Source organism: Bidens hawaiensis, unplaced genomic scaffold (genome assembly GCF_021521415.1).
Source record: "Bidens hawaiensis isolate Kalapana, Puna unplaced genomic scaffold, B.hawaiensis_p1.1 tig00025175_1, whole genome shotgun sequence".
In the NCBI taxonomy this organism is placed as follows: Eukaryota; Viridiplantae; Streptophyta; class Magnoliopsida; order Asterales; family Asteraceae; genus Bidens; species Bidens hawaiensis.
In genome coordinates, this window is record NW_027494001.1 from 188,414 (window position 1) to 197,007 (window position 8,594).

General features: G+C 37.1%; 1 pseudogene across 1 annotated transcript; it reads right to left on the reverse strand.

Moving 5' to 3' along the window:
- Positions 1-215: 215 nt before the first annotated feature.
- On the reverse strand, positions 216-7,407 carry LOC143570913 (calmodulin-binding receptor-like cytoplasmic kinase 3; annotated as a pseudogene). Its single transcript, XR_013142016.1, has 4 exons — positions 6,889-7,407; positions 6,611-6,847; positions 1,532-1,831; positions 216-619 (listed from the first exon to the last, which is right to left on the reverse strand). The product of XR_013142016.1 is annotated as a calmodulin-binding receptor-like cytoplasmic kinase 3 (transcript).
- Positions 7,408-8,594: the final 1,187 nt, after the last annotated feature.

The following is an 8,594-nucleotide window of genomic DNA, read 5'->3' on the forward strand; positions in this document are numbered from 1 at the left end:
TTGTATTACATGTAAATTTGTTATCAGCAAACAACACTGTCGTCGCATGTTATTTCTTGAGCCCTAAAACAAAAATACTCCGCTTTAGTAATGTTCACATAGAGTAGAAATGAGTGTGCCATCCAAGATTGATCTCTACGCTCACAAGCATCGTCGTAATCACTTTAATAACCAAACATAATCAACCCATGCAACACCCTAAATGTAACCGTATATTATAACAACAAAATGTAAATCCATAATACATCATGTATATGCACGTGTTACAAATCTTTAACACACAAAATAAACATAAAATGTTTCCAACGAACGAAAATCCGAAACCAACCATCTCCAATGAAAAGTTGTACCACGTGCATTAAACACTTGTACATCGTATACCAACCATGCATTGGCACACAAGCATTGTTCATCCTCTTCTTCCTTTTCTAAGATAGTCCATTCTGATGGCCCATAACTGCTCTCCAACTGAATTCATATTGGGCCGGTCCGCTCGTGTGGGGGCCACATATTGAAATGCTAAGTTGAGCATCTTTTCAAAGATTTCACCGTCCAAATGTTCTCTCATTTGCGGGTCGACCAAATCCATAGTTTCACCTTCAATGTACTTCCCAAAAGCCTGAAATAGTCATAAAAAACGGGTCAAAAGAAGTCGTTTTCGGTATGGCCCCGGAATATGTGGAGTCGGGCTTTGTTGACCCGATACATTTTTCCCATATCATGAAGTTTCGTTAAGAGATTCGTGCTAATTTTTAATAAAATGTTTTTTTAAGGTTTTACTTGTTAATGTTCACTTTGGGTGACTATCGACTAGACGTGCACAACTCGGGTTTTGGGTTCAAACCAACAAGGGTTAAAACCATCAGAGTTTGGTCAAACTTAGTCAAAAACTTCGATTTTGGCTCATACCTGTTTGCGTTGTACCGCTTTATAAAGAGAAACTAGGTCACAACCAGTAGGACCCGCCGCCAGGATTTAAATCCCTCAGCCAGACAAAAAATAAAAAGGCTCGTAGGCCCTAACGTGTTATTTGATTATTATTTTCTTGTAGTTTTCAAATTTAGTTTGGGCCCAATAGCTTAAATGGATTATGGATAAAAAAAAGTTTTGGGCCCAATATATTTAAGATGATTAGAAGCCATACATATTTTATATAAAAACAAAATTAAAATATATAATATAAAAAAATTTTGGCCCCAAAAATTATGGGCCTTGGCCGGTTGTCCAGCTCACATTACCCTAGGCCCCGGCCTGATAACTGGGTCGGTTTGGTCAAACTGATTCCAACGGTTCAGGTCCAAACCAAGTTCTCTCAAATCGGTTTCAAAATCGGGTTAAAAACAAGCTCTGGTTTCCAACCCGGTTTTTTGTTCACCTCCACTATCACCCATTTCCTAAAACTAATTTTGTTTATGTTACCCTTTTGAACCAATAGATATTAAACTGCTTTTCGACTCATTAGAACAATTAATGCACAATGTACAACTCGATAATGCACATGCACTAAGTGTGAAAAAAAGAATAAACTTACCCATCTTACAGTCACATTCTCTTCAGGAGACCTCTTAGACTCAATGGGCCTACGACCCGTTAAAATTTTAATAAGTAAAATTCCAAACGAGTAAACGTCACTTTTCGGGGTAAGTTGATACGTTCTTATATATTCCGGGTCAAGATACCCGACCGTTCCCAGAATTTTGGTCACAACATGTGTTTTTATCAGTCTCTGCATCTCCAAGTCTCGCAAACCCAAAATCGGCCACTTTCGCTCTCAGTCTCTCGGTTAGAAGAATGTTGGATGACTTCACATCCCCGTGGATAATTTGTTTTTCTGTTCAAAATGAAAAGAATGATCATCTAATGTATTAGCAAATTCAAATTGTTTTTATGAAAAAAAAAAAAAAATTTAAGAAACTAAAATAAGGCATACAAACATACTGGCTCGCTAAAAACCGAATCGAATCGGCCTTAAAGAAACTTGAGCTCGAGTCTAAGACTTCAAGCGCATGCCTATATTTGAGTTCATCTAGTAAATGATAACTATATGCCTATCTAAATAATTAACCTCAGTAAGTGACAAAACGAATTCGATCCGTGCTCTTGCTTTAAATTAACTCCCAATTTAAGCTTGAGTTTTAGAGATGCAGCTCTAAACAAGTTGACCTCCAGCATCCCAGTTTATTTATGATATGAACTCAGATAATTGGAAATGGAGATTTAACGAGCCGGGCTCCAGGATAACTCATTTATATTTGTCAATTGTACTTATAATGAAAAAAAGATCACTCTTGTGAGAAATGAGACAAGCCTTGTGACACCAAGTAAAAGCCTCTTGAACGAGGCTGTAAAAATGTGTAGTTAGGTAAATTCTGTTGGAAATCTTGTATTATAAAATGCAGAAAATTAAACGAAAATAAAGAAGCAGTAAACCGGGCTTATGTTTAACACAATTCCCTTAAACAGATTCTCCGTCTGTTCCCAGGGTACTCCGGTTCGAAACAGAATCGGTGTTCTGTCGGACTCGGACACTTGCCTGAAACGAAATCAGAAATAACAATAATCATTATGATTATTAATGGTATTGACTAGACCACCATATTTTGAATTTCAAAACCAAATTCAAAAAATCATCTAACGCAGGCACGCACAAGTTAGATGAATTTCTAGTCCAGAAACCCAAATTTGCAACCCCCCCTTGTGCGCTGCGCTGGTAGAATTTGTGGTAAAACATGTCACAAAGAATTCAAATGGGTGTAAGGGCTCCACCTTATAAACCATTCATTATTTTGTTCCCAATCCGATGTGGGGCAAACATTTACAACTTGCACCACTTCCTTCATTCACACACTTAAAACTTCCAACAAATTCATCGATCAATACTTAGATCATAAGTTTTGTTGATGCTAGTAAGAGGTAATATCTTCAAGAAGCAAATCCTAACACGTCGTATAAATAACAAGAAAACAAATATACTTGGTAAAACCACACAACAAAGCTGTTGGTCGGGTATGGTAGGGTTGGGATAAGAACAATCATTTTCTCTGTTATAGGGGAGATATAGGTTTCTCCAAGCAAGACCCTTTGCTCTAAAAACCACTTTTGTTTCTCGTTATGTACGGAATATAATCCAAATAACATAATCTAAGAGAATGAAACCAACAACCATACCAAAATAGTAATAATGATCGTAGAACTACCCTCATTAAAAGCACTTATACACACTCAGCAAACACTAAGGAATATTTAAAGCTAAGGTTAAGGTCCTAGGAAATCATACCGTCAATTATGTCCTTTTTTGGTGCACATCCAGCAAATCCTATTTAATCTACTCGTACTATTTCATTTTGCGTCAAACTATGCTCCTCCTCCCTTGTATTGTAACATTTCCAATAATTTTTACAAGAGCCTTCATTTGTCTCGTCACATTTACAAACCATTTCAGTCTCCTCTACCTATCTTAACCAATATGAATAACACCCTCATTTTATATTGAAAAACTTGATTTCTTATTCGACCAGTCCTTGTGTGCCAACACATTTACATTAGCATTCTCATATCTTCTACCAGTTTTGTATAGCATAGTTGGTCAAATTGTAACCCTATAAAATTTACTCTTTAATCTTACTGAAACAAGTACTACACTCTTGTGGCTGCTCCCTGCTTGCAAAAACATGCGTGAATGAGGTGGCCTAAATTGTATGTGTTCGGTTTAATGTGGAGGCTCGATTGTTTTGGGTCCGGTTCAAGAGAACTATGGAGCAGAAAATTAGAGATCAAATGAGTTAGCCCGCTTTGTTTTAATTAAAGCTCATATTAGTTTTCTTGGTGAACAAGTTGTAAACCCTAATCATGTATCTATTTATACTTAGCCTTGTACTTGTAATTCCTCATCACGAGTGAGGCAGTAGCAATAATAAAATACCCTCGTTGCAGCCCGTGGACGTAGGTCAGCCGACCGAACCACATAAATCTCGCGTGTTCATCTTTGTATATTTTTCTCTTGCAGTATTATTTGCGCTATAATATGAGAATCGATAATCTGATAAAGTCGTCGTTCTTTGACACACTTTTCAGCCCAATTTGCCAAATTCCACTCTTCCTCTCTAAAGCTGGATCGACCGCACGCCTCCCGGTTAGCAATTCAAACAAAACAACCCCAAAGGAATAAACATCTGATTTCCTAGTCAAGCTAGTATCGGGACCGAGTTTGGTTTTGTACAGCCACTTAAGCCCCACCACATTTTTGTTTTCTGGGAGAGTAACCAGCTTCCAAGTGTTGATCTTCTCTATTGATTCAATCTCTTCAACAACTGCTTTCCATTCTTTGCCTTTTGCAGCCTCTTCATAATTACTTGGATCAGTAACATTGAGAGCAAATCGGCAGGCTGTAAAGTCTTCCATGGGAGAACACTCATCATACACATCTTCAAGATTTTTTTAGCTTTCTTGGTGTGGTGTTAGAGTCTAGCATAGCCGAATCATAACTATTCGGTCTGCAATTTGAAGGACCGGCCATACTTTGGTTTTGACTTGGAGTTGCTGGTTCATTGCTTATAGGAGTCTGAGGAGCACAAGATAACTCATTTGTATTACTAGGAGAGTTTGGAACATTACCTGCATGTGGGAGAACATCATCTAACACACTTAAATCCCACATATATTGATACTTGTTTTTTACTTCTTTGTTCCATTCCCATCTTCCTTCTTTATCAAATTGCACATCTCTTCTGGTTATAAACTTCTCGGTCAAGGGGTTATACAACCGGTACCCCTTAGACTGTTGTGAATATCCGAGTAGAAGGCATTTTTCAGACTTCGCTTCAAGTTTGTTTCTTCGTTGTGCAGGTGGACCATACACAATACAACCAAAGGTTCTCAGGTAGCCAGTGTTGGGATTTTTTCCATACCAGGCTTGATACGGAGTCTTATGACCAAGAGACCTTGTAGGGGACCGGTTTATATTGTGCACAGCAGTAGCGGCAGCTTCAGCCCAAAAATTACTTGGCAGCCCTTTCCCTTCCAACATACATTTCAGCATCTCCACAATGGTTCTATTCTTTCTTTCGGATACTCCATTCTGCTCGGGAGTATAGGGATTTGTTAGTTCCCTTTTAATACCATTTTCTTCACAAAACAAATTGAAAGCATGAGAGGTGTACTCACCTCCCCGATCAGATCTCAACATTTTTATGGGCCACCCAATTTCCTTTTCAACCATAATTTTGAATAATTTGAATTTAGCAAATACTTCAGATTTATTTTCAATAAAGTAGATCCAAGTCATTCTAGTGAAATCGACAATAAACAGTAGAAAGTACCTACTACCACCAAGGCTCGGAACAGGCATAGGCCCACACACATCAGAGTGCACAAGCTCTAACTGTTGACAGGTTTTACGACTGCTAGATGGAAATGGTTTCCGGGTTTGTTTCCCTAAAGCACAACCTTCACATGTTCTTATGGTCTTCATTTTGGGCAGTCCAATTACCATCGCTTTATCATGAAATTGATGTAGACCTTGGATATGAAGATGACCATATCTAAGGTGCCACAGTTTGGTGATAGCATGATCGTTTGATGGACTGGACATTATCTTGGTTGCATCTAAAGGAAACATATTATTGCTGGCTAGAGTTACTTTCATTAACACGGTACCTGTAACTTTGTGAGTATATAAACCCTAAACAAGAAAGACTTAAATAAGCAAAACAAATAACGTAAACTCATAAACTAGGCATAAGACTCGGCCCACCTAACAATCAGGTAACGGCCTTATTGAATTGAAAATACCAACTAAATAGGAGGACTTCAACTGAATTTGAATTACTCATTTATCTTAATAAAGATTGCAAGTCTTCAAAAAAATTGAAAAAAATAATAATAAATATCATACACAAATGATAATTTATCATTCATATACTTAGAGGAAAGGTTATTTTGTAAGATAAATGTGTATATCACACCAATTATGAAAGTAACATATATATGCAATTACACACAACCAGTTATATCACACAGACAACATGATGGAGTATGACTATACCAGAGTTAAGTCTAGACCCGAAAAGTAGATGCTGCACTATATGTGTGAAACTTGCAGACTGAGGGGAATTATCGTATTGCTCCTGTAATGCCATTGATTGCTGAAGAGCAAGCACAACACCAGCCATCGTAGGACGTTTTTTTCTAGAGCTTTTCAAACATCTGGCTGCAATCCGGACAAACTCCTTCAAACATTTGGGAGAAATTTGCGCTATAATATGAGAATCGATAATCTGATCTAGTCGTCGTTCTTTGACACACTTTTCCGCCCAATTTGCCAAATTCCACTCCTCCTCTCTAAAGCTGGTATCGACTGCACGCCTCCCAGTTAGCAATTCAAACAAAACAACCCCAAAGGAATAAACATCTGATTTCCTAGTCAAGCGCCCTGTCATATAGTACTCTGGATCTAGATACCCAAACGTGCCTTTAAGGCGGGTACTCACACCAGAAGTTTGTTGATCAATAAGTTTTGACAACCCAAAATCTGCGATCTTTGCTACCCAATTCTCGTCAAGTAGAATATTGGAGCTTTTCACATCTCTATGAACCACTCCTTGTTGGTTACCCACACCAGTGTGAAGGTAGTTTAATCCTTCGGCAGCACCTATGCTTATCTTGAGACGATGCATCCAAGATAAAGGAGCATCAGCTTTGCGCAAATGATGCTCAATAGTCCCATTGGTTATGTACTCATAAACTAGTATCTTCTCGTTGCCGTCGAAACAATAACCAATTAAAGACACAAGATTAGAGTGGCACACCTTGGTAAGCATCTCAATTTCGGTCATGAACTCAGGTGCCCCTTGCATGGAAAATGAATCCAACCGTTTAATGGGACAATACGTCGACTGGTAACTCTAGTACCAATAATACGACCTTTGTATACTCTCCCAAAACCTCCTTTTCCGATGACTAAATCATCATCAAAGTTTCGAGTAGCTGACTGAATCTCTGCAATAGAAAAACGATGAAATGCGCATTCTGTTGCTAATGAATTCAGCTTCTCTTCATCAGTGATCATGGCGTCTACAGGGAGTTTCTCTTAATCGGATACTGGACTTTCTGAGAACTCTTGAAATATTATAACATAGGATTAAGAAGAGCATAAAACTCGACTTCGAAATAAATTCAAGAAAAGCGAGTTAGAGTGTTATAATCCACAATAACACGGGGTACTATTAAGGCTGGTTGGAGTTAAATATTCACATCTAGTAAAATGACAAATATATATTGTCAAATAAACACGGTTTGAAGTTAGTAACTTGTAAATGAAAGTTCCTAAGGAAACCACATCTCATTCAAGAATAATGAAATTGAAAGAAAATACTTGGTAACAACCGAAAGTCTTCGAGAGTTAACAAGTGGTCAAGTGGACATGATTATTTAAAGCTACAATAACAATGAGTGGTGCTTCTACTTCCTGGGCCACGCGTAAAACACACAGCTAAGAGCATTCACACTCCATCCTCGACCCATTCCAATAATTTAAGAAACAAACAAAAAAACACCATTTTCAAAATGTTATTTCCCATTTTTCAAAACCTCTCACATTCCATTCCAGTATATCTCTCCGTATTTAATTAAGTAATATTTCTTTATTTGTTGTTCAATTCTTCTACTTACACACTCTCAAATATAACAAAAAGATGGATATGAGGATAGAAAGTACCTCTTACAATGTTGTAAAAGTATGTCTCAAGGCCGAGTACTCCCCAAGTACTCGCTATAAGGTATGACGTCGAGGGGTGTTTCTTTAACTCCATCTAGTTACTAAGAATCGATAAAAGATGGTCACCCTTAGCATAATCGCATTTAGTTGGTCAATTTGGGCCAATTTTGACTTAAAAAATAAATCATAATTCATATTTCTATAATATTAAAAAAAGAATATCAGTTATTTTAGTTAATGATTAGCAAATTTTAGAATAATTTATTATTTAAAAATGTATTTCTCTTATTTATATTGATATTCACTTATTTTGTTATTAATATATATTAGTATACTTATTAGATTTGACATATATATAACATCCAAAAATTAATTTTCTTTATATTTAACATTTCCGAGTACTCCGAGTGCACCCAACTTTCTAGTCGACCGCCTAAGGTCCCCTAGCGAGTTTGCAACTTTGCCCTCAAATGTAAGAGATAATTTGGTTTCCTATAAAAAATATAAGGTTGGGATGTCAATATGGGGATTGGAATTGAATGAATTTTAAATTAACTTTTTTTTTTCTTTTTAATATGAAGATAAAGTTGGAGATCGGTGATGCAGTGTGAATGCTCTAATAGGGTATAACTGTTTCTACAGCCAATCAAGTTTAATATTGATTGTCTTATCAATGTTTACATAGCTATATTCAGTAGGCTTATGTATTAGATAGTTTATTTATGTAATTTTGATGTTTTGTCTAGCTTTCGTTTAATCTATGTATGGGCCGAGGCCAGGAACTATGTATTTGTCCAGTTAGACCGGCACAAGAGGCCCAGTGAAATAAACTAGAGAGGTGGGGTATAAGGCTATCCTCTATGGTGAGGGGCTTCGAAAC